The sequence below is a fragment of the Pan paniscus genome, chromosome 12 (assembly GCF_029289425.2).
Source record: "Pan paniscus chromosome 12, NHGRI_mPanPan1-v2.0_pri, whole genome shotgun sequence".
Classification (NCBI taxonomy): Eukaryota; Metazoa; Chordata; class Mammalia; order Primates; family Hominidae; genus Pan; species Pan paniscus.
This window is the reverse complement of record NC_073261.2, coordinates 120,663,354-120,686,975: the sequence shown is the minus strand read 5'-3', so window position 1 is coordinate 120,686,975 and position 23,622 is coordinate 120,663,354.

Genomic DNA, 23,622 nt, shown 5'->3' with positions numbered 1-23,622 from the left:
CCTCTAGGATAGTGGTCCCCAACCTTTTTGGCACCAGCGACTGATTTCCTAGAAGACAGTTTTTTCATGAATGCAGGGGTTGAGGGTTGGTTCCAAGATGAAACTGTTCCACCTCAGATCATCAGGCATTAGATTCTCATAAGGAGCACACAACCTAGATCTCTTGCAAGTGCAGTTCACTGTAGTGTTTCCACTCCTATGAGAACCTAATGCCAATGCTGATCTGCCAGGAGGTGGAGCTCAGATGGTAATGCTCTCCCGAACATCACTCACCTCCTGCTGTGCAGCCCAGTTCCTAACAGGCCACAGGCCAGTAGTGGTCCTCAGCCTGGGGTTGGGACACCTGCTCTAAGGAACCCTTTCTGATTATCCTATGTTAATTCACCTCCATTCTTTCGTGAATTTAACTTGACTGGGCACCTCCCCTATACTAGACACGGTGCTCTTCACTGGGGATAGGAAAATGAATGAAGGACTATCACCACCCTCTGAAGCTCTCCAGCACTTTTTCTTGTAATCTATAATTTTTCTACGTGGCACTTTCTGGTGAAAGTTTTAGATGTTTTAAGGCCCTGACTGGGCAAGACCAGCCTTCATGCTAAAGGGTCCTATCTTCCTTCCTTTTAGATTCCACAATATTTCTGGCCCTTCAGAAAAAGAAGCTCCCTGAACATCTTTGTACTGAGTAGACCTACCCTATCAAGGGAGTCCTTCTTCTATGAACCCATGGGTGCTTACTCTTTGTCTCTTCAGTCCTGGATTAGCACCTCCTGCTCACATTTTCTGCCGTAACACAGGAGCCCTTTCACTTTCTCTGCTCATGCCCTGGTTCTTCTTCCAGTTTCCTCAGCGTGCGGCCTCCTTCCTCCCCAGGGGTCTTTGTGTACAATCCAGCTTGCAAGAGTCCAAGTTGGTGATTCTTTATTTCACCACTTTATCCCACAGCTTGAAAAGTTGGCTGGCAGATCACAAGTGCTCAAAAATTATTTGTGGAAGGTATGAAGAAATTGCAAACAAGATGTGAGGGTGTATGTCCAGATACGCCATTAAGACCATAAGTTAGTCTCCTTGGCAATCCAGGACAGGCAGGTTGAAGAAATAAGTGGTGTCGTTGGTTAGAGAGGATCCCTGACTCTGGGTTCCATGGAGAAAATCTGGTAAACTTTCCTGTCAAAATTTTTTTTTCCTTAAAAAAATTTGAATGGTCTGTATCACTGTTATTAAAAACATTTAAATCCTATTTTAAAAATATGCTGCATTTCTTTATAAGGAGAATATAGCCTATTTAAAATAAGCCTATTTAAATCCTATTTAAAAATATGCTGCATTCCATTATAAGGAGAATATAGCCTAACTCCCCAAAAATATTCCCTAAAAATGTTAAGCTGTATTCATATATTATTCATTCAATATAGAACCATCTTGATCTGCTTCTTCTCACACAGAGGCTGTATGTAAGGGGTAATCCCATGGCCCCAGGGACGGGTGTGGCCCTGAGGTTTCCAGGGCACAGTCACCAGTAATTCTTGGATGGTAGTCTTTGGTCAGAATGCCTGTAAGTAATCCTGCTGAGATGCCACTGGTTCCTCTGCCTTATGTCTGGCCATCCTGCCCATTTTTCATTGCATTATAAATACTGAATTTCTTTTTTCTTTTTTTTTTTTTTTTAGCCCTTTCACCTATTTACTTAACAGTTTCTGCTAAAGAGATCAAAACTCTTTATAGTAGCCAGACCAGGAGCCAGAAGGTCTGAGTTCTCTCTCCTGGCCATTATCCCAGCTAGTGCTGTGTTCTTAGTAAAAATTCAGCCAGCTGGGACTTTTTTTTCCTTACTCCTGGGAAGAGGGAGCCCCCTTCAGAATTAAGATTCTATAAATAGCCTTTTATGAGGGCTTTTACCAAGCCTGGTAGGTTATCGCCATCATTTAATTACCTAGCATTCGCTTCTTTAAACAAAATACCAACGAGTGTTCTTTTGAGCAAGTCCTTTTTCTAGCCTTTGAGACCCTCCTGTTCATCTTTATATTGAAGAGTCAGCTTCTTGTACTTCTGTGGAGGTTGTGAGAAACTCTCTCTGAGGGTAGATTATGGAGCAGTAAAACCAGATTGCAATTACAGCATCTAATAATGCAAAGCTCATTTCAGGAAAAACATCAAACAGGAAACTTGAAGCAGAGGGATGTGTAAATTAATATTTCTATCTGGCTATCTGCCTAGGCTTTCTGAGCTAATCTGCTTTATTACATATTTAGGATCAGAATTAAAACAGAGATATTTTTCTGTATTCTTTTCTACTCTCTTTCTTAGTCTAAGCTTCTCATTTTATTTATCTGTTTTTTTAGGCTAGTGGTTAATTTCATTTTCTCCAAATTGTGACATATACTTAAAATCGATCAAATATCTTTGTCTTGTTCACCCAACTTCTGATTTCAGCTTTCCAAAGACTTTCATGTTATAAGATTTTTATTTTAGTATTTACATTTGATAGTTCTAAAATAACATGTTTATATAGATTTTCTCCCATATTTAAATATTACCCAGTGACTTGTCACTATGGAACTTGAAAAAGCATTAGCAATTTCCTCCTCCACATTTCCACTCATGGAGTTCCAATCTCCTAATCCCCAGTGTAATTAAAATGTCTATTTTTACCTAAGTCAATATTCAGTGATTGCATTAATATGTCTACATTGTTTATAGCTGAGTTACAATACAGGGACCACATTTTTATGATGCTTCCCAAATTAATAACTTTTCTTTCTTTTGCTTAATTGTCTATGCAAGTTGCTAATTCAGCTCCAAACTTATTTCTAGAATATAAATCTCTCAACTCCTTCAACCACATTAGGTATTCCATTATCTTTATCTTTTTGGTATCTCCTTCTTCTAACCCTCCTGGATCTGACAGCCCCCGAGGATGGCTGCTTGCTGATCTCCAAAAGAGCCTCACACTTCACCTGTGACCTTTGCTTCTCTCCTCTCCTGGATCACCTGTTTTCATCCTGTGCTGTCCACTTTGTTGGTTCACTTTCTTATTCCGCTAAAGTCCGTCCTCTAATAGCTCCTTAAGAAAGGATGCATGAGAGTGCATTTTTCAAGAGTCTGCATTTGATATGACAGTTTGGTTAGAGGTTAGTGTAGGATTCTATGTTGGAAATTCTTTCCCTCAAATTTTTAAGGTTTCCATCAATAGTCTTCTGAATTTCTGTGCTGTTTTTAAGAACTTCCTGGTTTCTTCTAATTTATGGTGCTTTGGCTACTTTAGAGAGGATGTTAAGTAGGTGGGCCTGGAGCCTACGTTGATATTTCAATCAGGAAACCTGTGAGTCATTGGGTACTATTCAGGGCCTCAGAGCTATGCTTTCACCTTGGCAATGACCAGTCAGGACTCAGTGTCAGGTGTAGATTGTAGATATCAGAGCCCAGAATATAATGAGCCTAGGTAGCCTCCAGAATTTGATTTTACTTGCTGTGATTTTTGCCCAAATCATTGAGACTTTTGTGCGTGTGATTTTTCCGTTTATCTTCCTTTTTCTTCAAACAACTCACCCAATTAGGTCTCCATATCATCTTCTTGGACAGATAAGGAAAGTGTCCAGAGTTGGGTATTCCAGGACTCTGACATTGGAGAGAGGGTTCGGACCATTAGGGACAGCTGACATCTCCTCTCCTTCACAGCCAGGGCACTTCTGCATGCCTTTCTTAGACGCAATGTGTTATAATATCTTAAGAATTATCTATAGGTGGGGTGCAGTTTGAAAGAAAGGAGATGAACTCAGAGAGATGGGACTGTGTTGCAGGGAAAAGTCTCTGACTTCTTCTAGGCCTAAACTTGAGATCTGCATGAGCCTGTCCCATGACCTCGGAAATCCACAGGCTGGTACCTGCAAGCTGTACTTAATTAATAAGAGATACTGTCCTCAAAGGAGTTAAGTGACTGTGAGATGAGAGAGACAAGAACTGGCATCTCAACTTCTTGCCTGTTGATGCTTCATGACATTAAGAAGCAGTAAATCCTGAACTGTTAAAGTATGACAACTCCACACATAATGCAAAAGCAATTTTATGGAATTTCAAGCCACAGGGATTTAACAACTCAAATAACAGAGGCAGAGTTTTTAAAGGTCTTTAAGTGATAAGAATTTCAAATAGATTTTTGGTTATGCTTTTTAAAGATTAATAACAAAAGTTCATGCTGCAAAGAAGAGTCTCTGCTGGAATGGCCAGGCAAAAATAGCTCCGCATCATGCTTTTTTCTTCCACCTGAACTTCAAAAGGATGTATGTGCAGATTAAGATGACTTAAGGTAAGATGGGACTTGGTGATTGCCTAGAGATAATAAGGTAGTTTATAGCATTTTTCATCAAGAGTTCAGTGTGTTTCTTCCTTCTGTGATCTGATGATTGTAGAAAATAGGCTTATGGAATTGTTTGTTTAGAAAAGAGCCATGGTAAAATTAGACATTGTTATGGACTGAATGTTTATGCCCCTCCACAATTCATAGGTTGAAGCTCTAACCTTTAATATGATGATATTTGGAGGTGGGGCCTTTGGAAAGTAGATTTGGATGAGGTCATGATGGGGAGGCTTCATGTTGGGATTTGTATCCTTACAGGAGGAAGAAGAGAGGAGAGCTTGCTTGTCTCTCCAATGTATTAAGACACAGAGAAAATATATGGATGAGCAAGCCAGGAAGAGAGAGCCCGAGAGGAACTGAGTGAGCCGGCACCTTGATCTTGAACTTTCAAGCCTCAAGAACTGTGAGAAATGAATGTCTGCTGTTGAAACCACGTAGTCCATGGTATATTGCAATGGCAGGATGAGCAGACTGAGTTACACATAAAAGATTTGAGTTGTGAGTGGAGACAACTCCAATTTCTACTCTACATCATAATTTTTGAAAGAAATCATTGAGCCCCAACTCTTGTATAGAACAATACAGACAAATGATGACAGAATCAAGGCTAGCCACCTTAGTGGACAAGTATATGGGACATGCGTCGAAAAATGATCCAGCTGCTAAAAAAATACCTGTTACGATTTCAAGTTCATTATTTTTCTCTTTACAGAACAAATCCTCTCCTGCCTTTTGCCTCCATTTCCCAGTAAATTTCTGTTAGGGTCAGGCCTTGTTTGAGAATGTTATAGATTCCCTTAATCAAATATGGCATTGCAGCCGGTTGCATACAGGCAACTGTTTACATACATCCTATCCTTTGAAATCTTTGAAAGGTTCTAGGAACTCTAACTCATCTTTTTAGTGTTTAATGTTTTACACCTTAGGAAACTGGCTCAGAGCCAAAGAGCAACTTAAAAATAGTTATGATGCATATAACAAGAAGCATTTATTGAAAGTACTTCAAACAGTATGTACACTTTTGTTCAATCATTATGATGAAATGATGGGCTGGGCCATAATTAATTTTAAGTCATTGCCACATTTTCAGAGGAAACCAGGATTTGCATGGAGGTTTGAAGTGCATTGTCAATATTAATCTACAGAGTTGGACTCCTCTTCTAGAACAATAGAAAAAAGGCAGCACTAGCTTTGCCGTGAGGTGTACCTGAAACTTAATCCAGGGCCTACCACTCTGACCTGTGAATCTTATACAAAGTAAATAATAAAAGTAGTAAAATTCTCTGAGTCCTAAGCACCATGTCTAAAAGTGGCAGTAGTGATAGTGATCCCATCGGGTTCCTGTGAGATCGCATCTGTGTGGCTGGAGTCATGCCAGGCTAAGCTGATCTCCTTGTTCGATCAAGTCAGGCCCAAAATGATTTGCACGGGTCTGGGGGGCACAGCAAGAGCCACATCTGTGATTGACTGCGATAGGTATGAGCAGGTCTGGAGACTTAAGGAGCTAACACAAGCAAGCTAAAGGAGGGAGTACGTGGCTTGTGTTATCTGGGCGAGGTTATGCTGTGGAATCCGTAAACACTGCATCTTAATGCAGACAATGTTCATGTTTGCTCACAGAACAGTCTGATGTACGGCTGGTGGAGATTCTGGGTGGTTCTCCTCAAAGCAGTGACTCAGGGACCCAGGGTCCTTCTCTCTTGTGACATAATTTCCTTCAATATGTGCCTTCCGTGTTCACCAGAATGGACGGCAAAGAAAGCATGGACCGTTCTGCCAGGCCTAGAAATGGTGTAGGTTATTTTTGTCCACATTTCACTGGCTAGAACCCAGTCACACAGCTCCAACCTCAATGTATAGGAGGCTTAGAAATGTCATCACCGTTTGTGCCTAGGGAAGCCTGAGAATGGAAGCAGCAATCTAGTCCCTATCCCAATCTTTCCCTCTGGCCACAATTTCACTCTTGCTGCCACTCACAGAACACACAAATTCCCTCCACAAGGCAACAACCCAACTTTCCATCCAGTCAGCAGCATGCTCAGTCCTTTCCATCAGGCCCAGATGGGCTCCTTTTGTTTTGGCAAAAGATAGACTGAAAACACAAATTGTCTGCTCCCTGTGCCAACATACTCCATACACAATGGTGAAAGAAAGACAGGATAACCAAAGTACAAAGGACCATTGGAAGGGGAGGGGTGGGAGAAACACGGCTGCCATGGCTTTGGAGGACTGAGAGCCCACTAGAAGATGTGAAGACCACCCAGCTTGAGGAAGAAAATTACCTTTGATTAAGGCATCTTTTTATTTCCTGGGTGGAATTCCATTCTCTACTATTCTCAAGGGCCTGGGTTCTGCCTTCTGGACAACTCTTTCTCCTCCTGGCTCCTCTGGGCCACACCTGAAATGATGTTGGGAGAATGCCTTCTTGGGGTTTCTAGAATTTCCAAATTCCACCTGTGACTGGTGAAAGACTGGGGGCCCAAGAAATTTTTTTAAGGTCTTGAATAATCAACATCTTTCTAAAATAGATATATGGTTTCCTTGGTGATTAATGGTCTCAAAATTTAGTTGGCTTCTTCCTCATTTATCTATTAATCAGTTCATTTGTCAGTAACTATGCCTATTATTCTTCCAAGATATAGATTCCAATTCTGCTTATTTTATTTTATTTTATTTTGCTGCTACCCTCATGCCTTTCTCTTTAACTTAATAAATCTACTCTGAGAATAATTGCCATGATAGATTAAGATAGATTTGTAATCTGGTCTTTCCCCTGAGTCACAGTATTCAATTTAGAAGTTTTTCTGTGATTTTATTGCTTTTAAAATTCCATCTCTCATGTTTTAGGACATGGAAGCTGTGAGCTTTTCCAACCTGCCACCCTGGAATTTCTGGATTCTCTTGAGTCCCTTTCATGTATGTCTTGCAAATTGGTTAATTTCTTCTCTCTTTTTACTAATATTTTGGTTATGGATTTTTTTTCAACATGCAGCAAAGTTGAAAGAATCCTGTGGTGGAAACCCATATACTGAGCACCTAGATTCTACCATTAATAGTTACTGTGTTTGATATACATGTACATATCCATCTCACTCCTATACATGTGCCATCCATCACTTGACTCGTTCTTTCTTGAGCTCGCCTTCATCTTGTAATACCTTGCGCACACAGCCAGTAATAGCCAGCATGCACAAATGCTCTGATAGTTCCAACCGTGTAGCTTGGAGCTATAAGCTGAATCTGTACATGGCTTGCCTTCCAAGTTACCACAGATGGTTACTTACCAACCAATTTGCCATTGCTTGGTTCAAGTCTCCATCTTTCCAGTCTCTGATATCAACTTTCTATTCCTCTGCTGCAAGAATCGTTACCCAAAGTTGTCTTCAAGTTTGCGCTCCCTCCAGAGGTGTTAGAAGACAATTTGTTTCGTGCATTTTTCTTAGCCTCCCAGGATGGAGTAACCTTGGTATGACTTGTGGATGCATCACTCCCATCTCTGTCTCCATTATCACATGGTCATCATCATGTGTGTCTGTGTCTCTGTGTCTCTTTTCCTTTTCTTATGAGGACATAAATCTTATTGAATTAGGGTCCATGCTAATGGCCTCCTCTTAACTGGATTACATCTTTCAAGACCCTATCACCAAATGAAGTCAAATTCACAGGTAAGGTGGTTAAAACATCAATATATCTTTTGGGTGAGGGGGGCACAATTCAACCCACGAGAGGGAGCATCTGCCTAGCCTCATCACAAGGTTTCAATAAAGAATCTCTCCAGCCGGGGGCAGTGGCTCAGGCCTGAAATCCCAGCACTTTGGGAGGCCAAGGCAGGTGGATCACCTGAGGTTAAGATTTTGAGACCAGCCTGGCCAACATGGTGAAACCCCGTCTCTACTAAAAATACAACAAAATTAGCCTGGTGTGATGGTGGATGCCTGTAATCCCAGCTACTCAGGAGGCTGAGGCAGGAGAATCACTTGAACCCAGGAGGCAGAGATTGAAGTGAGCTAAGATCACACCATTGCACTCCATCCTGGGTGACAAGAGCGAAACTCTGTCTAAAAAAAAAAAAAAAAAAAAAGAAAAGAATCCCTCCTGCACCTAAAATGATCTGGCCCTTGAAGCCAGCTTGGGAGCAGGTCATGGGCGTTCGATGGGAACGGTATTTCCATGTCCCACCATGGTGCGTCAAGCTTATGTCTCAGGAGGGAAGATAAAATAGCTAAAATGTATAGAGGACTGAGTAGACTGTCCTCTCTACTAAATTGTCACTCAGACCTGTGATCTCAGAACAGAATGAGAATCTCTGTTTAAAAAAATTGTTTATTTTATCTGTAATTCAAAAGAATGATTACTATAAGGATGCTCAAGTATTCGTAGCAGAATGGAGGAAAAGCTATAGGGATGAAAAAGGCAGATCCTTCTCATATTTCTAAAAGCAGGATCTCCGTTTCAGGAAGTGCAAATCTAGGCAAGGAAGTGCATCATTACCCTTTTATACTTTATCTGGAATACACAGTGACACTTTCATAGCTTCCCCTTTTCAGCTTCCTATAATCCTGCATCCAGAGTGGAGCTGTCCATCTCTGCTGACAGGACCCCTCTTTGTGGAAGCTATCACTGTTGTACTATGAATATCTATATTTGGTAATTACCTCATTTCACAAACATCTATGGCGGGACTGTACTGGAGCTCGCGAGGGCCTTAATGTCTGTTTCAGACTCCCCCAGTGGACGGAAGGAAGGGCACAGGGTGCACATCTCCTAGCACCCAGCATGGTGTCTGCACATCATTATACCATGACTGTTTGCCAATCAAATGAACAGAGGAATCCATGAACAAATAGATGGATGATTTTCAGGAAGTGGAATATTTATAATAGGATTCACCAGAAATAATTAGGTCAGGTGCCCTGTTGTGCCTTCAGCAAAACCAATAAAACCTATCTACATATTTTCCTAATTAAAGCATTTCTACCTTAATTGTATTTCTTTTCTTTTGAACTGCCATAACGGAGGCTTAATCAATGAAATGTTTATAGTGGCAATATTTTCCAAAATAATAATAGGGATACATATTTGGCACAAATATAAATTCCGAATTATACATTTTTAATGTAGAAATTCTACAGATATATTCAAATATCATCAGGCAATCTTTGTGAAAAGCATTCTGGCAGTGTGTACCAAGATCTATTGAAAATTTTAAATACTTTCATCTAGCAATTTTACTGCTGGGAATCTATCCTAAAAATCCAAAGTACTGAGCCTGCTTTATGAATAAGTATATTGCAGTATTATGTGTCACAGTGAAACTTTAGAAATAGTCTAAATATCCTACAATAGGGTAATAGCTAAGTAAATTATAGGGCATAATTATGCAGTCATTAAAATAATGTTTATAATGAGTTTGTAATAATAATATGGAAGAAGTTATATTATAATAAGGAATAAAAGAACAGGAGGCAAAATTATAGTCTGATGACATCCACATTAAGTAACAATAAATCTATGCATAAAACTGTGAAAGGTAGTACACAAAAATGTCAATAGTTATTGTTTCTAATGTGTGGAACTTGCAGTGATTTAAACATTTCTTCTTCCTGCTTTCCTTTATTTTCCAAATTTATCACACTGAGTAGTTTGTAATGGGAAATGTAATAAGCATTTAGAAATAAAGGCACAAATGAGGTGAAAAATTAAATTGCATTAAATGTTACATTTATTAAAAAGAGGATCATAAAATTAGCAATGCATTGGAAAACTCTAAGTCTAAGTTCACTAGGCATAGAGGGGATAAATGGGAAGAATAAAAATGTTGAAGGCCATGATTTCAGAATTTTTGCAGGCACTGATTCATTTATGGAGACCTGAGGATGATGCAGGATTTGAGTGTTGGGCATTTAATCAGAGTCTTGCTGCTGGAATTCACAGGTGACTGATGGGGCCACACTTGACGTGGGTAGGTGCGCAGTTCCTCCAAAAAGCACTGTCCCTCGGTTCTTCATTCCCTGTCCCTCACTGCGTCAAACCTGCCAGCTTCTATGAGCTCTGACAAGATAGATGTTGGCAGGGGAAGATGAAACAGACTGACAGCCATTGCATTCAAACCGGTCACTTATAAAGGAAGCGAGTGTAACAACATTAAGGTTGCAACAGTCATTCTAAATGTCAATCTCCCTCCTCATGTGGCTGAGAGAACATAGTCTCTTGTTTTTATTCATGGCTGATTCTTTATGTGGCTAAAGGAGGCAGTATACCCTCATTGAGACCAAGTGCCTAACGCTGCTTGTGTTTAAAAAGAAGTGCATGTAATCCCAGCATTTTGGGAGGATGAGATGGGTGGATCGCTTGAGGTCAGAAGTTTGGGACCAGCCTGGCCAACATGGTGAAACCCTGTCTCTACTAAAAATACAAAAATTAGCCAGGCATGGTGGTGGGCACCTGTAATCCCACCTACTCAGGAGGCTGAGGCAGGAGAATCACTTGAATCTAGGAGGTGGAGGTTGCAGTGAGCCAAGAAAGTGCCACCATATTCCAGCCCAGGTGACAGAGTGAGACCCTCAATCTGGGGAAAAAAGCAACAAAAAAACCCATGCATTTTCTACCAGGTGTTTTGATAAAAAGGTAAAACTTTTTGTCTCTCTCTTTCTTTGGTTAAAAATACATTATTTTATACTTTAAATCATATGTATTGAATGTCAAGTATCAAAAAAATGTAACCAAAAACGACTGTAAGAAAAGAGGGGCAAAAACTCCAACAGCCGGATCATTTGTCATGCTTGCCTCCAAAAGAAGCTGATAAAATTTATCTTAATTTTTTAATACAAGGTAATTTGCTTTTTCTAAAACTACAGAGTGAGAGGACATTGAGTAGTACATTATTTTGAGACTTAAAACAGCAACAGCACACACAGTTCCACACAGTACTTGGGGCCTAGTATACTTAAACACACACCAGAAAGTTTTGAGGGGAAAAAGCGAAGTATTGGTAGAGAAAGAAACCAGCATTTGTGTTAGTTTAAGAAAGAAAGCGGCTGGGCGTGGTGGCTCACGCCTCTAATCCCAGCACTTTGGGAGGCCAAGGAGGGTGGATCACGAAGTCAAGAGATGGAGACTATTCTGGTCAACACGGAGAAACCCTGTCTCTACTAAAAATACAAAAATTAGCCAGGTGTGGTGGCGTGCACCTGTAGTCCCAGCTACTTAGGAGGCTGAGGCAGGAGAATCGCTTGAACTCGGGAGGCGGACATTGCAGTGACCTGAGATCCTGCCACTGCACTCCAGCCTGGCAACAGAGTGAGACTCTGTCTCAAAAAAAAAAAAAAAAGGCATGTGAAAATGTTAGCCTGAAAGAGTGACAGCACAGTTTAGGGAAAGAGAACATTTTGAAAATATTTGGGTGTCATCTGAAGCAGAGGTCCCAGTTTTGTACTTTTTTTTTTTTTTACTGTGGTTTCTAAAATAATTAACTTTTCACAGGGTATGGGGCTAATTCTTACTAGAACTGGAAACTGACAGATTATAATGTTTAGCATATTGCAATGCTTGAACAACAATCAAGCTAACCCCTTCCATCCTTCTGCTAGGCTTGGGTTTTCTACATCAAGCAAATTGTCCAGAAATGATGAGCAGCTCACTTAGGTCATTGAAATTTCCTCAATAGTTACAGCAAACTCAAGAGACAGAAGTGAACAGAGAATACATAGATTCAACCCATGCTTTCCTTCTATCAGTAATTCCTCCTAGGAACTTTGAAAATTCTTTGACTATCAAACCTTTATCTTTCTTTATAATTAGGATGGTTTCTGCTTTTGAAGATCATATCTATGTTTGCATTTTGACAGGTTGTAACTGTTGCGGAAAAAAATTTCTGCACTGAGAGTTGTTCAATAAGAAAGATGAAGACAATATTTGGGTGAAAGTTTTGCATAACGGACCCAGTTGAGGAAGACTTTATTATGAGTCACCTGAGCTTCCTATAACCATGGGATCAAGGTCCAAACATGGAATCTTTTCTGAGTCTCCTGGTTTCTTTGAGATGCTTCTGCAAAAGGCATTTGGGAGGCGAAGGCCTGGAACCAGGAGTCAGAGCCTCATACATTTGAAAACTAAAGACTTTTCTCCCAAAGCTGGCTTCCTGCTGATTGATATCAAGGTCATTCATTATGCAAGATCATTAGTCACATCACATTACCTCTGCAATCAGGCTTTCGATCATCAGTTTTAAACTTGAAAAAAAAAAAAAAAGTACATTTCTCAACAGGCCCAAATGAGATGGTAAATCTGCCTGGTCCATTATGCTTCTGTCATGTTTCTCATTCTTGTTCACTCTTTTCCATTCCTAGGGACACTACTCTGTTTTACGCCCTTGACGTTTCTTTTCCTGACAATTGTCACTGTGTTTTAATAGCTCATTCTGCCTCCAGGACCTCTGCCTTCCGGAGGAATCTCAAGTCCTGGTTGCCAGAGTTATCCACCTGGATCCTCTAAGTACTCCATGGAACCTGCTGCTTAAACTCCTAACTTTTTTTTTTTTTTCATCTGGCATTAGATTCTTTGTCTTTTTCTCAATATTTCTTCTTTAAATTTCAGTCTCAAAGGGGCATGGAACCAAAGTCTTGATGTCTGCATTCTTAAACCAGCTCAGCCACCAACACATAGTGTGACTTAAGATAAGACCCTTCCCTGCTCTCTGCTTTGATGCACAGAGAAAGGACAGAAACAATGATGTAAAGGTTCCTTGCAAAAACAAAAACAAAAAAATCTGTCATTCCATGATTTATTTTTATTTATTTACTTTTTTTTGAGACTGAGTCTTGCTCTGTCACCCAGGCTGGAGTGCAGTGGTGCGATCTCAGCTCACTGCAACCACCGCCTCCTGGGTTCAAGTAATTCTCCTGCCTCAGCCTCCCAAGTAGCTGGGACTACAGGCGCCCGCCACCATGCCCAGCTAATTTTTTGTATTTTTAGTAGAGACGACATTTCACCTTGTTAGCCAGGGTGGTCTCAATCTCCTGACCTTGTGATCTGCCCGCCTCGGCCTCCCAAAGTGCTGCGATTACAGGCTTGAGCCACCGCACCTGGCCCATTCCATGAGTTTTAAGTGATGAAAGGAAATGTCCCTGCGTATCTGAAAAGCCTAAGCATTTCTCCTATCAGAGCTTTTGGAAATGTACGGCTCTGCATGAGACTATTATTATTTTTTTTCCCCTCCTAAATCACACATGTCTTGAGTGCAGGTGGAATGCATTCAGGGGGGAGGTCCATGGAGGCATTTCACAGACCATCCCTGCTCACAGCTTTGCATTTGTGAACTGTGCGGGCAACACTGGGAGAAAGAGTTTCTGACCATGCTTGCTCTCCTCTTATGGGCTGTAGAGGCGATCTCCATAATGGGAAACAGAAGAGACGATGCTTGTCCAGCCTGTGGGTTGCCTTGGAAACGGCTGGTGGGGAGCCGGCTTTCCCTTCATTAATGGGGCCGTCCATTTACGGCTGATTTTCTCCTAGATCCCTCCTGCTATTTATGCCACTTAAAGAGACCCTAAAAAACCTTACCCTATTTGTAAAGAATGAAAGTGACATTTTGTCAGGGCTTCAGTGTTTAAAATCCTAACAGATAATGTGTGGTTTCGATAGTAATGCCGATTCACAGAAACCTCTCAGGGGCACATGTTTCTGGTCTCCATGGATTCACAGGTTTTGTAATTATCTATTTTCTCCCTCTTTCATTCTTGTATCTTTTCCTTTTCTTCTTCATGTTCCACTGTCAAAGATGTCCTGCCACTTAGTCTGTCTGATCTCAGTACGATGATCAGGTTACTAGAATCCCTTCTGTGAGTTTAGGAAGTCACAAATGTCCAGATTTGCAAATTAAAAGAGCAATTTTTGCCCAACATAATAAATAAAAAGAGAAAATGAAATATATAAGAAGATGTTTTATAAATGGTGAAGCGTGATAGAGGTATGGAAAATAGTTATAATAAAAACCACTCAGAGTTTCTGCAATCCGACACCCTTTATTTTTCCACAATAGAATTGTGGAATAGAAACCACTTTTTAAACTGAACATTTAAAAAGTGGTTTCTTGCTGGGCGCGGTGGCTCACACCTGTAATCCTAGCACTTTGGGAGGCCAAGGTAGGTGGATCACCTGAGGTCAGCAGTTCGAGACCAGCCTGGCCAACATGACGAAACCCCATCTCTACTGAAAAATACAAAAATTATCTGGGTATGGTGGCTCATGCCTGTAGTCCCAGCTACTCAGGATGCTGAGGCAGGAGAATCACTTGAACTCGGGAGGTGGAGGCTGCAGTGAGCCAAGATCGGCCATTGCATCCCAGCCTGGGTGACAGAGTGGAAAAAAAAATTAAAAAAGTGGTTTCCACTTTAAACAGCGTATTCCTGAGCATTGTTTCATTTGATTCTATTTGAGCATTTACATTGGTGTGGGGAGTGCCGATCACTTTTTTCTTTTCTTTTTTTTTTTTTTTTTTTTATATGGGAGTGACTGCCCCACGGAGCCTATCCGTGCCTGCTGGAGACAGCTGAGCATTGCCCAGAAAAGCTTCCCTTAGAGCTGGTGCAGGGACAAGATGCAACTCTTAGGTTCCTCCTTTGGGGGACGGTGAGCATTTTACATGTGTCAAGAAGGAAGCCTACAGATGTCCCATGGCCTGAGAGGAGACTGTGGCAAAGACAGCATACTAAGCCTGAAGCCATGCTAAGCTGGACTCATCCTTGGGAGGTGGTTTCTGAGCACAGTCTATATTTCCCAGCAGCCCTTGCAGCTGTGTGTTACCAGAATGATTGTTTAGGCTTCACAATGGATTCTAGGTGGAGCTGATGTATATCTCTTTTTGAACCAGGTTGTAAGAAGCAGGAATCCACCACATACTCCCTTTCCTCTTCTGTTGACTTTGTGCAGGAAACAGCAAGTCTCTAGACATGATGGGGTCACAGGATGGAAGGATGCTGCAATCCCCTCCACCCCAGCTCTCACACACAGCAGAGCAGGGCTGTTTCTGAAATAGGGTAATAGGGGCCTGGGGGCAGGGCTCTGGCTGCTTCTGAAACAAATGCTCTTTTTCTATGGGGTCTGCTGCCTCGTTGCCACTATCTCTGGTCATGGCTGCAAGCCGGACTCTCTCCAGCAAGTGAGCCAGAGGTGGATTGAGGGAGGAGCCTGCTGCCACACCCTTCCTCTTTCAGATATGTTTGTTGATTTACTTGTTTGTTTTTCATCAGCATTCCCCCAATTCATCTTTATGTTTTTTTTGTTTTGTTTTTGTTTTTTGGTTTTTTGGTTTTTGTTTTTCTTTCCTCCTAAACCAGCCAGTTCCTACTGTTCAGGGCAGTCTTTCTGAAATGGCAAATCCCTCGTGTGCTGCTGTTTCTACAGACCTTTCTTTGACAGGGAAGGGACACAGATGGCCCAATTTACCAGTGAGGCTCTGAGGAAAGCCCAGGCTTGAGATGGGCTTTGAATGGTGGGTGCTGGTAAGAGGGGCAGCTTTCTAAACCAAAGACGTGCCTTGTGGAACAGAGAGAGAAAGTCACAGAACAGCAACGAAGGGCAGAGGAAGACGGGTGCAAACAGGGAAGGAGGGGAGGAAGGAAGGGAGAGGGAGGGGAGGATGGAGAGAGGAGGGAAGGGAGAAATAAAGGAGGAGGGAGGGAAGGACGGAGGGATGAGGGAGGGGAGAAGGGAGAGAGGAGAGAAGGAGAAAAGAAAAGAAGAGGGAGAGGAGGGGAGGAAAGAAGGAGGTTGCAGAGGAGGGAGCTGAGGCAGGGGAATAGTGCTTAGCTAGGAGGAAAGGCGCCTGGGAGGAAGAGATTGGGGGAAGAAGAAGTGGTGAGGGAGAAATTTCTATTTCCCACCTCCATCTGCACACATGCAGAGAGGTAATAACAAAAGAGTGTCGCAGAGACAGGGTTTCACTGCGCTGAGCACACCCTGAGTCTGCCATGGCTTCATTAAGTGAGTGAAGAGACTTGGTGACTGGGGGACTCCAGGTCGCCGGCGATGGAGGGCCTGGTAGGGCTGGATTTTTCCATTCTTCTACACCTGTCATTTGTGTGACCTTCCAGAAGAAACAGTTAGCCAGGGCTGAATTAGGGCCAAGAAATTATGATATTATGTTAAGCAGCTGAGAGACTCATCAGGTCCGGCTCCTCCGGAGGGAGGGGGTTGCCGCCCCTGCCCTAGGCTGAACTGAGGCCAGGCCCCGTCAGTGGACAGTGAGACACCACGGGGCAAACCTCTCTGGCGAGCATGAGGAGGAGGCTAAGGATGGCCGGGCAGATGTGTCCTCCGGGTTTTTGAGCTAGAACGGTCCCTAGAGATCATCGGACCTGACACCAACTGCTGCTTTCTCCAGGAGACACATCTGCGGAGGCTCCGGGAGCTGGAGCCATTTCAGGGCCTGTGCAAAGACCATAGTCATGGCAGGGTCTGGGCTACACCGGGCTCCTCGGTCAATGCCATTTCCACCACCCATAAATGCTTCGGAGTACGCAGCATGCTACACGGGATTGAATTGCACGGAGGTAGTAGCAGGTCGGGGGTGGTCTATTGTAAAGGGAAATGGTGGAAAATGGTGGGAACAGGGACCGACTCCCTGCAGGTGAGCAGGGCTGCTTGAGGCATCAGAGGAAGAACAGAAGAAGGATCCCATGTGACACGAGGAGAATGAGGATGAAGAGCTCTCTTGTAAAAGTGCTGGGTTGCGCTGACATCATGAGACAGAGAAGAACTAGGCCGACAGCCCTCATTAATTCCTTAATATCCCTCAGTCCTGGAGGATATCCTGAGGAAAAAAAATTAGAAAAGTATGTGTAAACAATCCTAATTCGTTGTTTTACAGTTTACAAGTTGAATCACAATAAAACGTAGTTTCCATTTTATTTTAGAATTATAATTCACTTTGTAGTCAGACCTCTGTTCATATCCAGCAGGGAGTTTGAAGGATCACAGGCTTCGCCACCAGATGGATCCAGGTTTGAATCCAAGCCCCGCCACTTCTTAGATTTGGAGACAGTATTTTTCTTCAATGTGCTTTAGTTTTGTCATTAATAAATGGGGAACTATTACTGCATATCACATACATGCTTAACTATTTGAACAAAAAAAACACGTAGGAAATTGTACCTCCTTAATTCTGGAACATATGATCAATTCCCTCACATAACATCAGTTTTAGTTCAGGGAGTAATGGGTGCTTGCCTAACTGATGTCCAGCACTTTCCTGGATGATGGGAATATAAAATCACACCAAAGAGGTCCTTCCCCTCAAGAAAATGATGGTTGAGTGAAGCATTACAATCTATGTCTCTTTGACTTTCAATGCTCTGTTTGAGAACAGGAATCCTACGTTTTAATCTATTTATTTCCAGAGCTTAGCAGTGTGAGTTTCAAAGTAAGTGCCTGGACATGGACTTCATGATGTGCCTTGACATGGTCACAAAAGGGCCACCAGGAAATGTTTTCCAATACAATTAATGTAGATAGAAGTGCAGAGGAGGGCTGGGCGCTGTGGCTTACGCCTGTAATCCCAACACTTTGGGAGGCTGAGGCAGGTGGATCACGAGGTCAGGAGATCGAGACCATCCTGGCTAACCCGGTGAAACCCCATCTCTACTAAACAAAATACAAAAAAAATTAGCCAGGCGTGGTGGCGGGCGCCTGTAGTCCCAGCTACTCAGGAGGCTGAGGCAGGAGAATGGCGTGAACCCGGGAGGTGGAGCTTGCAGTGAACCGAGATCGCGCCATTGCACTCCAGCCTGGGTGACAGAGCAAAAAAAAAAAAAAAAAAAAAAAAAGTGCAAAGGAGAAGCCACCTGAAGCTCCTTTTTAGACATTGAGAAGTTCTCCAGGAAGAAAGTCGGCATCGCTATGATGGGACCAGGATGAAGGGGAGAGAATGCATTCTGACACCCTCGTCCAACCAGCTCTGCTGAGCATGACTTTTCTCCAATATATTTCCCATGGAATTTAGAGGTCAGTGAAAGTGAAATATGGTTTATAAAAGTAATATAGATCCATGGAATAAACCAGATAATTCCAAAGCAAGATGAATCAATAATATTGCAGGGTCCCAGACCTAATTAATAAGGGAATGACTTTTCTCCAAAGGGCTTGGACTTTTGACTAAGGGCTTGGAAAGAAGTTTTAAAGTGTGGTGATACTGGTACCATTTTCTCTAGAAAAAATCATCAGTGAGGAGGAAAAACAACAATTCTTTGTTTCAGATGAAACAGAAACAATTTCTGATGTTTTATCAGAAATTGTTATCACCAATTGCTAAAAGATGTGATTTAGGTACTGTTTTAAAGGGATTATTTCTACAAAAATAATTTTAAAAACAAATATATTAATTCAACTAACAATTACTGATCACCTACTGTATATTCATGTCTGTGGTAGGTGAAACATAAAAGACAAGATTTTTTTAAAAAACCTATTTTAGTCTCACGGTGCTCACAGTTTAGAGAAAGAAATAGGCTTACAATAACAATAACCCATTTCCCCAGTTTAAAAAAAAAAAGACACTGACTTCACGTGGCCCAGATGCCTTTCTGGGGGATCAGGAAGCTTATAGCAGAACTTACATTGAACTCCAGAATTCTATCAAAATCCCATGATTTTTCCACTTGACTGTAGTTTCCAAACATCAGTTGTTCATATACCACTTCACCATTTTGCCAGGTGTTGCGCCTCCAGTGTGGTGTTTACTTAGTATCTATTATGCTGGATTTGTTCCCACATAAATATGTTTCAGTAATTTACTGTCACAGCTATGATGGGGCATGTTCTTGTGCTCCCTGAACTATCTCAGCTAACACTGGGGGTGTGTGCCATTCATTTGAGAGATATGCTGTCTACCATGCTGTTATCATGTTTGTAGAGAGAGCCAGAAATCTCTGGCTGGAGATGCTAAGACATCCCCAAGAGGAGTTCTGTCCTGACTGCTTATGAGTTGAGAGCATGTTGATTAGTTTAGCCATGAGGAGGAAAAAATGATCTGATAGAGAAGCAGGTATTGTGTTCTGTCTTGAAGAATACGTAATTTATTGGATAGGAAGAATGAGGCAGTGGAGTGTGCTGAGGCACAGTGGGGAGCAGGGGAAAACAGTGGTAGTTGTTACTTTCAGGTGCCTGAGAACAAGAGGTCAAACAAGGAAGGCTGGAGTTGGAGAGTAGAATGGATTAGAGGCAAGTCTAAAAGGGGCTTTGAATGTCATGCTAAGAAATTTCAGTTTCCAGCAAATATTCGGGTCTGGGCTTTTTCGAAAAAAAAATTCATAGAATCATCCCTTTTAGAATAAGAAGTTAGATCATTAGTAAAGAAAGTGAGGGTCAGAGAAAGGAATTGATTTGCCCTTGGTAACCCAGGATATTGGTAGTAGATGATCTGAAAAGTAGGGCTCTGCTTCTTAACTTGCTACTCTTTATGCTACCTTTAGCTGTTTCCGATATTTATTATTTAGCAGACCATTGCTGATTGAAAGATTGGGTTGAATTGGAGATGGGTTCATTAGAAAGCGTCAGGAGCAGGTCCTGTGGACACATGGGAGGAACAACCACCTTTCTACTGTGAGCTGAGATGCTTCCCAGAGAAGATGACACAGATGCTGGGTTTTGCTGCAGAAGGTGCTGAACAGGAAGACATAAATGAGTAGAGACGTGAGGCATAGCCTCAGGAGGTGCTGGTGTACTAAGAGCTGGTGATTGCTGGAGGCCAGGGAGCATGCTTGAAGGTTGGATCTAGACCCTGGCTGTCCATAGCCATAGCTCACTAGGGCAAATAAATCTGCTTTTCAGATGTTGCTGTTAAAGCCAATGATGACAAAAATGCAAGCCAGTATGTAAAGTGAGAAGAATTTAGAAGGCTTCCTTAACCTCAATGTGGTCAGGTCAGCAGTGACTTCCATAGGGCAGTGGCCATTTTTTACCACACTCCCCTTTTCCTCTGCATGAATACTAATGCAAGCCTGTGTTTTCCCACACACACTTGCCAGCAGAGCTTCCTAAGCTTTGGAGATGTTGCTTCCCTGCCTGAAATATTTCAGCAGCTTTCTGCTTCTCCCAGTAAAAAATGTACAGACTGTGTAACATGGTTTGAAAGACCCCTTGCCCCGGGATTTACTCCTTCTCTGTCTCATTTCCCAGCTCATCCTGCCAGGGGACTTTTTCCCTCCCTCCAACATGGATTCCCCATTCTTTATGTCTACATTCCTCACTTTTCACTTAAGCATCCACCTGCCTTGACTCCCCAGGTAGGAGGTTCCATTAGACATGGATTGAGGAATAGAACTTGACCCATGGCTGGTCATCAGAGCCAATATCTATGCTCATTCCACTCCAACCTTTACTGCAGAAGAGAATCAGCTCTCAACAGCATTACTGAGCTTGTGTGGATACTTCCCATCTCTAGCAATGAGAAGGAAGCTCGTGTCTTCATAAGAACTACATTTCACCATTGGAAGACTGGAACAATCAAAATGTCCTGGTATGGATTCAGCTTCCTGAAATTTCTACCCATTGTTTCTAGTATCTTATGTCCAGGTATTCTTTGTTCATCCAAGAGACAATTTCTGTCTATGCTGTCTGCATAGACATTAGACATTACATTAGGTTTCGGGGGAGCAGAGCGAGCTCCTAAGGAGCTGAAGAACTCAAGGGTAAGATAGATGTATAAACCCAAACCCAAAGTCTCTGCCTGTGGTGACTAAGCACAAGACACGGCTGACTCATGCGCCTTCACAGAAATGAGGCCTGGTGTTCAGCAACCTGTGGGGGTTTTCCGGAAAGAATATAAAACAGGAGCTGTTTTAGAGGGAACTATGCATATGAAAGCTTGAAACAATTAACTCCCTGAATGTTCAGAGACCACTGAGAAGTTCTAAGTAACTGAAGCAGAGGAGCTTAAAGGCTGAAGGCTGGTAGAGGGGCACTCATGAGGACTGACGGATGGCAAAAGGCAGTGCTGGACGTGCCACTTGGGCACAGACGACCGAGCGTAGTTGCCATGCCATAGAGCAGTACTTTTAAAATTGTAGGTGTCTGGACCCCATGCCAGAGCTTCCTAATGTTGGAGGGCTCAGAGTTCACCTGGGCAGCCAAAACCTTAAAAAGTCTCAGATGATTCTGGTGTGTACCCCCAAATGATAACCTTTATAATAGGCAAAGATTTTAAGAGGAAAAGCAAAAAGTGACATAGTTAGAATTTTATACTTTGGGCTGGGCACAGTGGCTCACACCTGTAATCCCAGCACTTTGGGAGGCCGAGGTGGGCAGAACCCTTGAGGTCAGGAGTTCAAGACCAGCCTGGCCAACATGGTGGAACCCCATCTCTACTAAAAATACAAAAATTAGTCCAGCGTGATGGCAGGAGGCTGTAATCCCAGCTATTCCAGAGGCTGAGGCTCGAGGATCACTTAAACTGGGAGCTGGAGGTTGCAGTGAGCTGAGATCACACCACTGCACTCCAGCCTGGGCAGCAGAGCAAGACTCAGTCTCAAAAGAAAAAAAGGTTGAAGGTTGGATCTAGACCCTGGCTTTTTATGCTTCTCAGCTCCTCGACATCTAGTACCAGCTTCCCCACCCCTCACCCCTGGCAACACACACACACGAGGTCCTTTAATGATAGCTGAATTTTTTGTCTGAGATTTTATTGTACTCTTTAGTTAAGAGATACTGCATCAAGTATTTTAGAGGTTAATAAAGTGAAAAAACATCAAAGCTTGTGAATGAGTCCAGGTGAGGAAACCCACCTTGCTCTCTTATCCTGGTGCAGGGAACCTGCTTCATGCCTCAGATTCTTGAACCCCCTTTAGTTGTTTAACAAATTTTAGCTTTATTTTATAGGAAATAATACAGGTTGCAGAAAAATTCTGAGAATAGGTAAGTGAACAGTGCTACAAGGACTGATTACTGTAGTTAGATGCTCCATAAATCTGTCATTTGAAGACAATAAGAACATCTTGTAAATAAATTGAGAATCTGATGGAACAGGCATTTGCAAAGGAGGGGGATGTGGATAGGTGTGGGTTACAAGATGGCATGCTTTCATAATGATCTGCCTTGCAGCGTAATATTCACAAAACACTAGTGAACACTTGGAGATCCCTGTGAGGGCCGCCTAGTTTAAACTGCTACATGATAATTTAATAACAGGTTAACAACACTATAGAAATGTTTTGGGTTCTCAGAATGCCGAGACATTCTTTTGCCCCTTCTTAAGGTGCTTGGTGTATACCTCGTCCCTAGAAAGGGACTTGTGTATTGGTAAAGGCTGCCCATAGAAAGTTCTCAGAAAAGCAGTTTTCTCTGAATTCAATGGGATATTTACATCTCTTCTTAGAAATGTCTAAGGATTTAGATTATATTTCTTGAAATCTTTTTGCGAATATCTTTTTTCAGTCTGACTTTTGCAATACTCAGAATATACTAATTTTTTCTCTCTTTATTCAGTGGGCCAGAAATAAGTGGGTCAGATGTGAAACAGAAAAGAAAAAGTGCATGTCTTTCTGGAAAAAAAAAGTGCATGTCGTTCTGCGTGTGTGCGTGCACACACACGGTGGGGGTGGTACTTAGCATGGAGCGGGCAATACTTTGGTCTTGCCATATGGCTTATTTGCAAATATAGATTGTAGAAACTTAACCACACTAAATTAGGCATCTGTGCTTGACAATATTGCCTGAAGTTAGGCTTTCAAAATGCAGATAATCATATTAATGCTTTTACAATGAGGCTTTTCCTTTGGGTCTGGGGCTTAGTGAGTGGCATTCTGAGCTCTGTTCTTTGGTTCTTGTCTATGACCGTGCCTCCCACTTGTTCAGAGTTCTGGAGAACCTGGGGTCATGTTTTGTCATCTCTTCCACAAAGGTCAAATGTGAGCCCTTATTTTCTGGACACCACTCAAGTGCCTACGGGATTGTATTTTATATGTAATTGTAACTGAAAAATTCTATCCTGGGAAAGGGAAAGGATGAAGCCTATTCCAAAAACATGCAACGTCCCAGGGATATGATGTTGTTCAAATGACATGTTGCTTAGAATCCATCTTCACTCTAATTCAGGAATAAGAATTAGGGAATTTTCACAGTTTTACTCAAGAATGCAGATTCTTAATAAATTGTGCTTTGGGGCAGAGGCTTTTATTTTCCTTTCATGTGTAACTAGTGCTGATGCAATGTCTCTAGGATGAAATTTAAACTAGTATTATAATCACAAATCACAGCATAGGACGTCTGTTTGT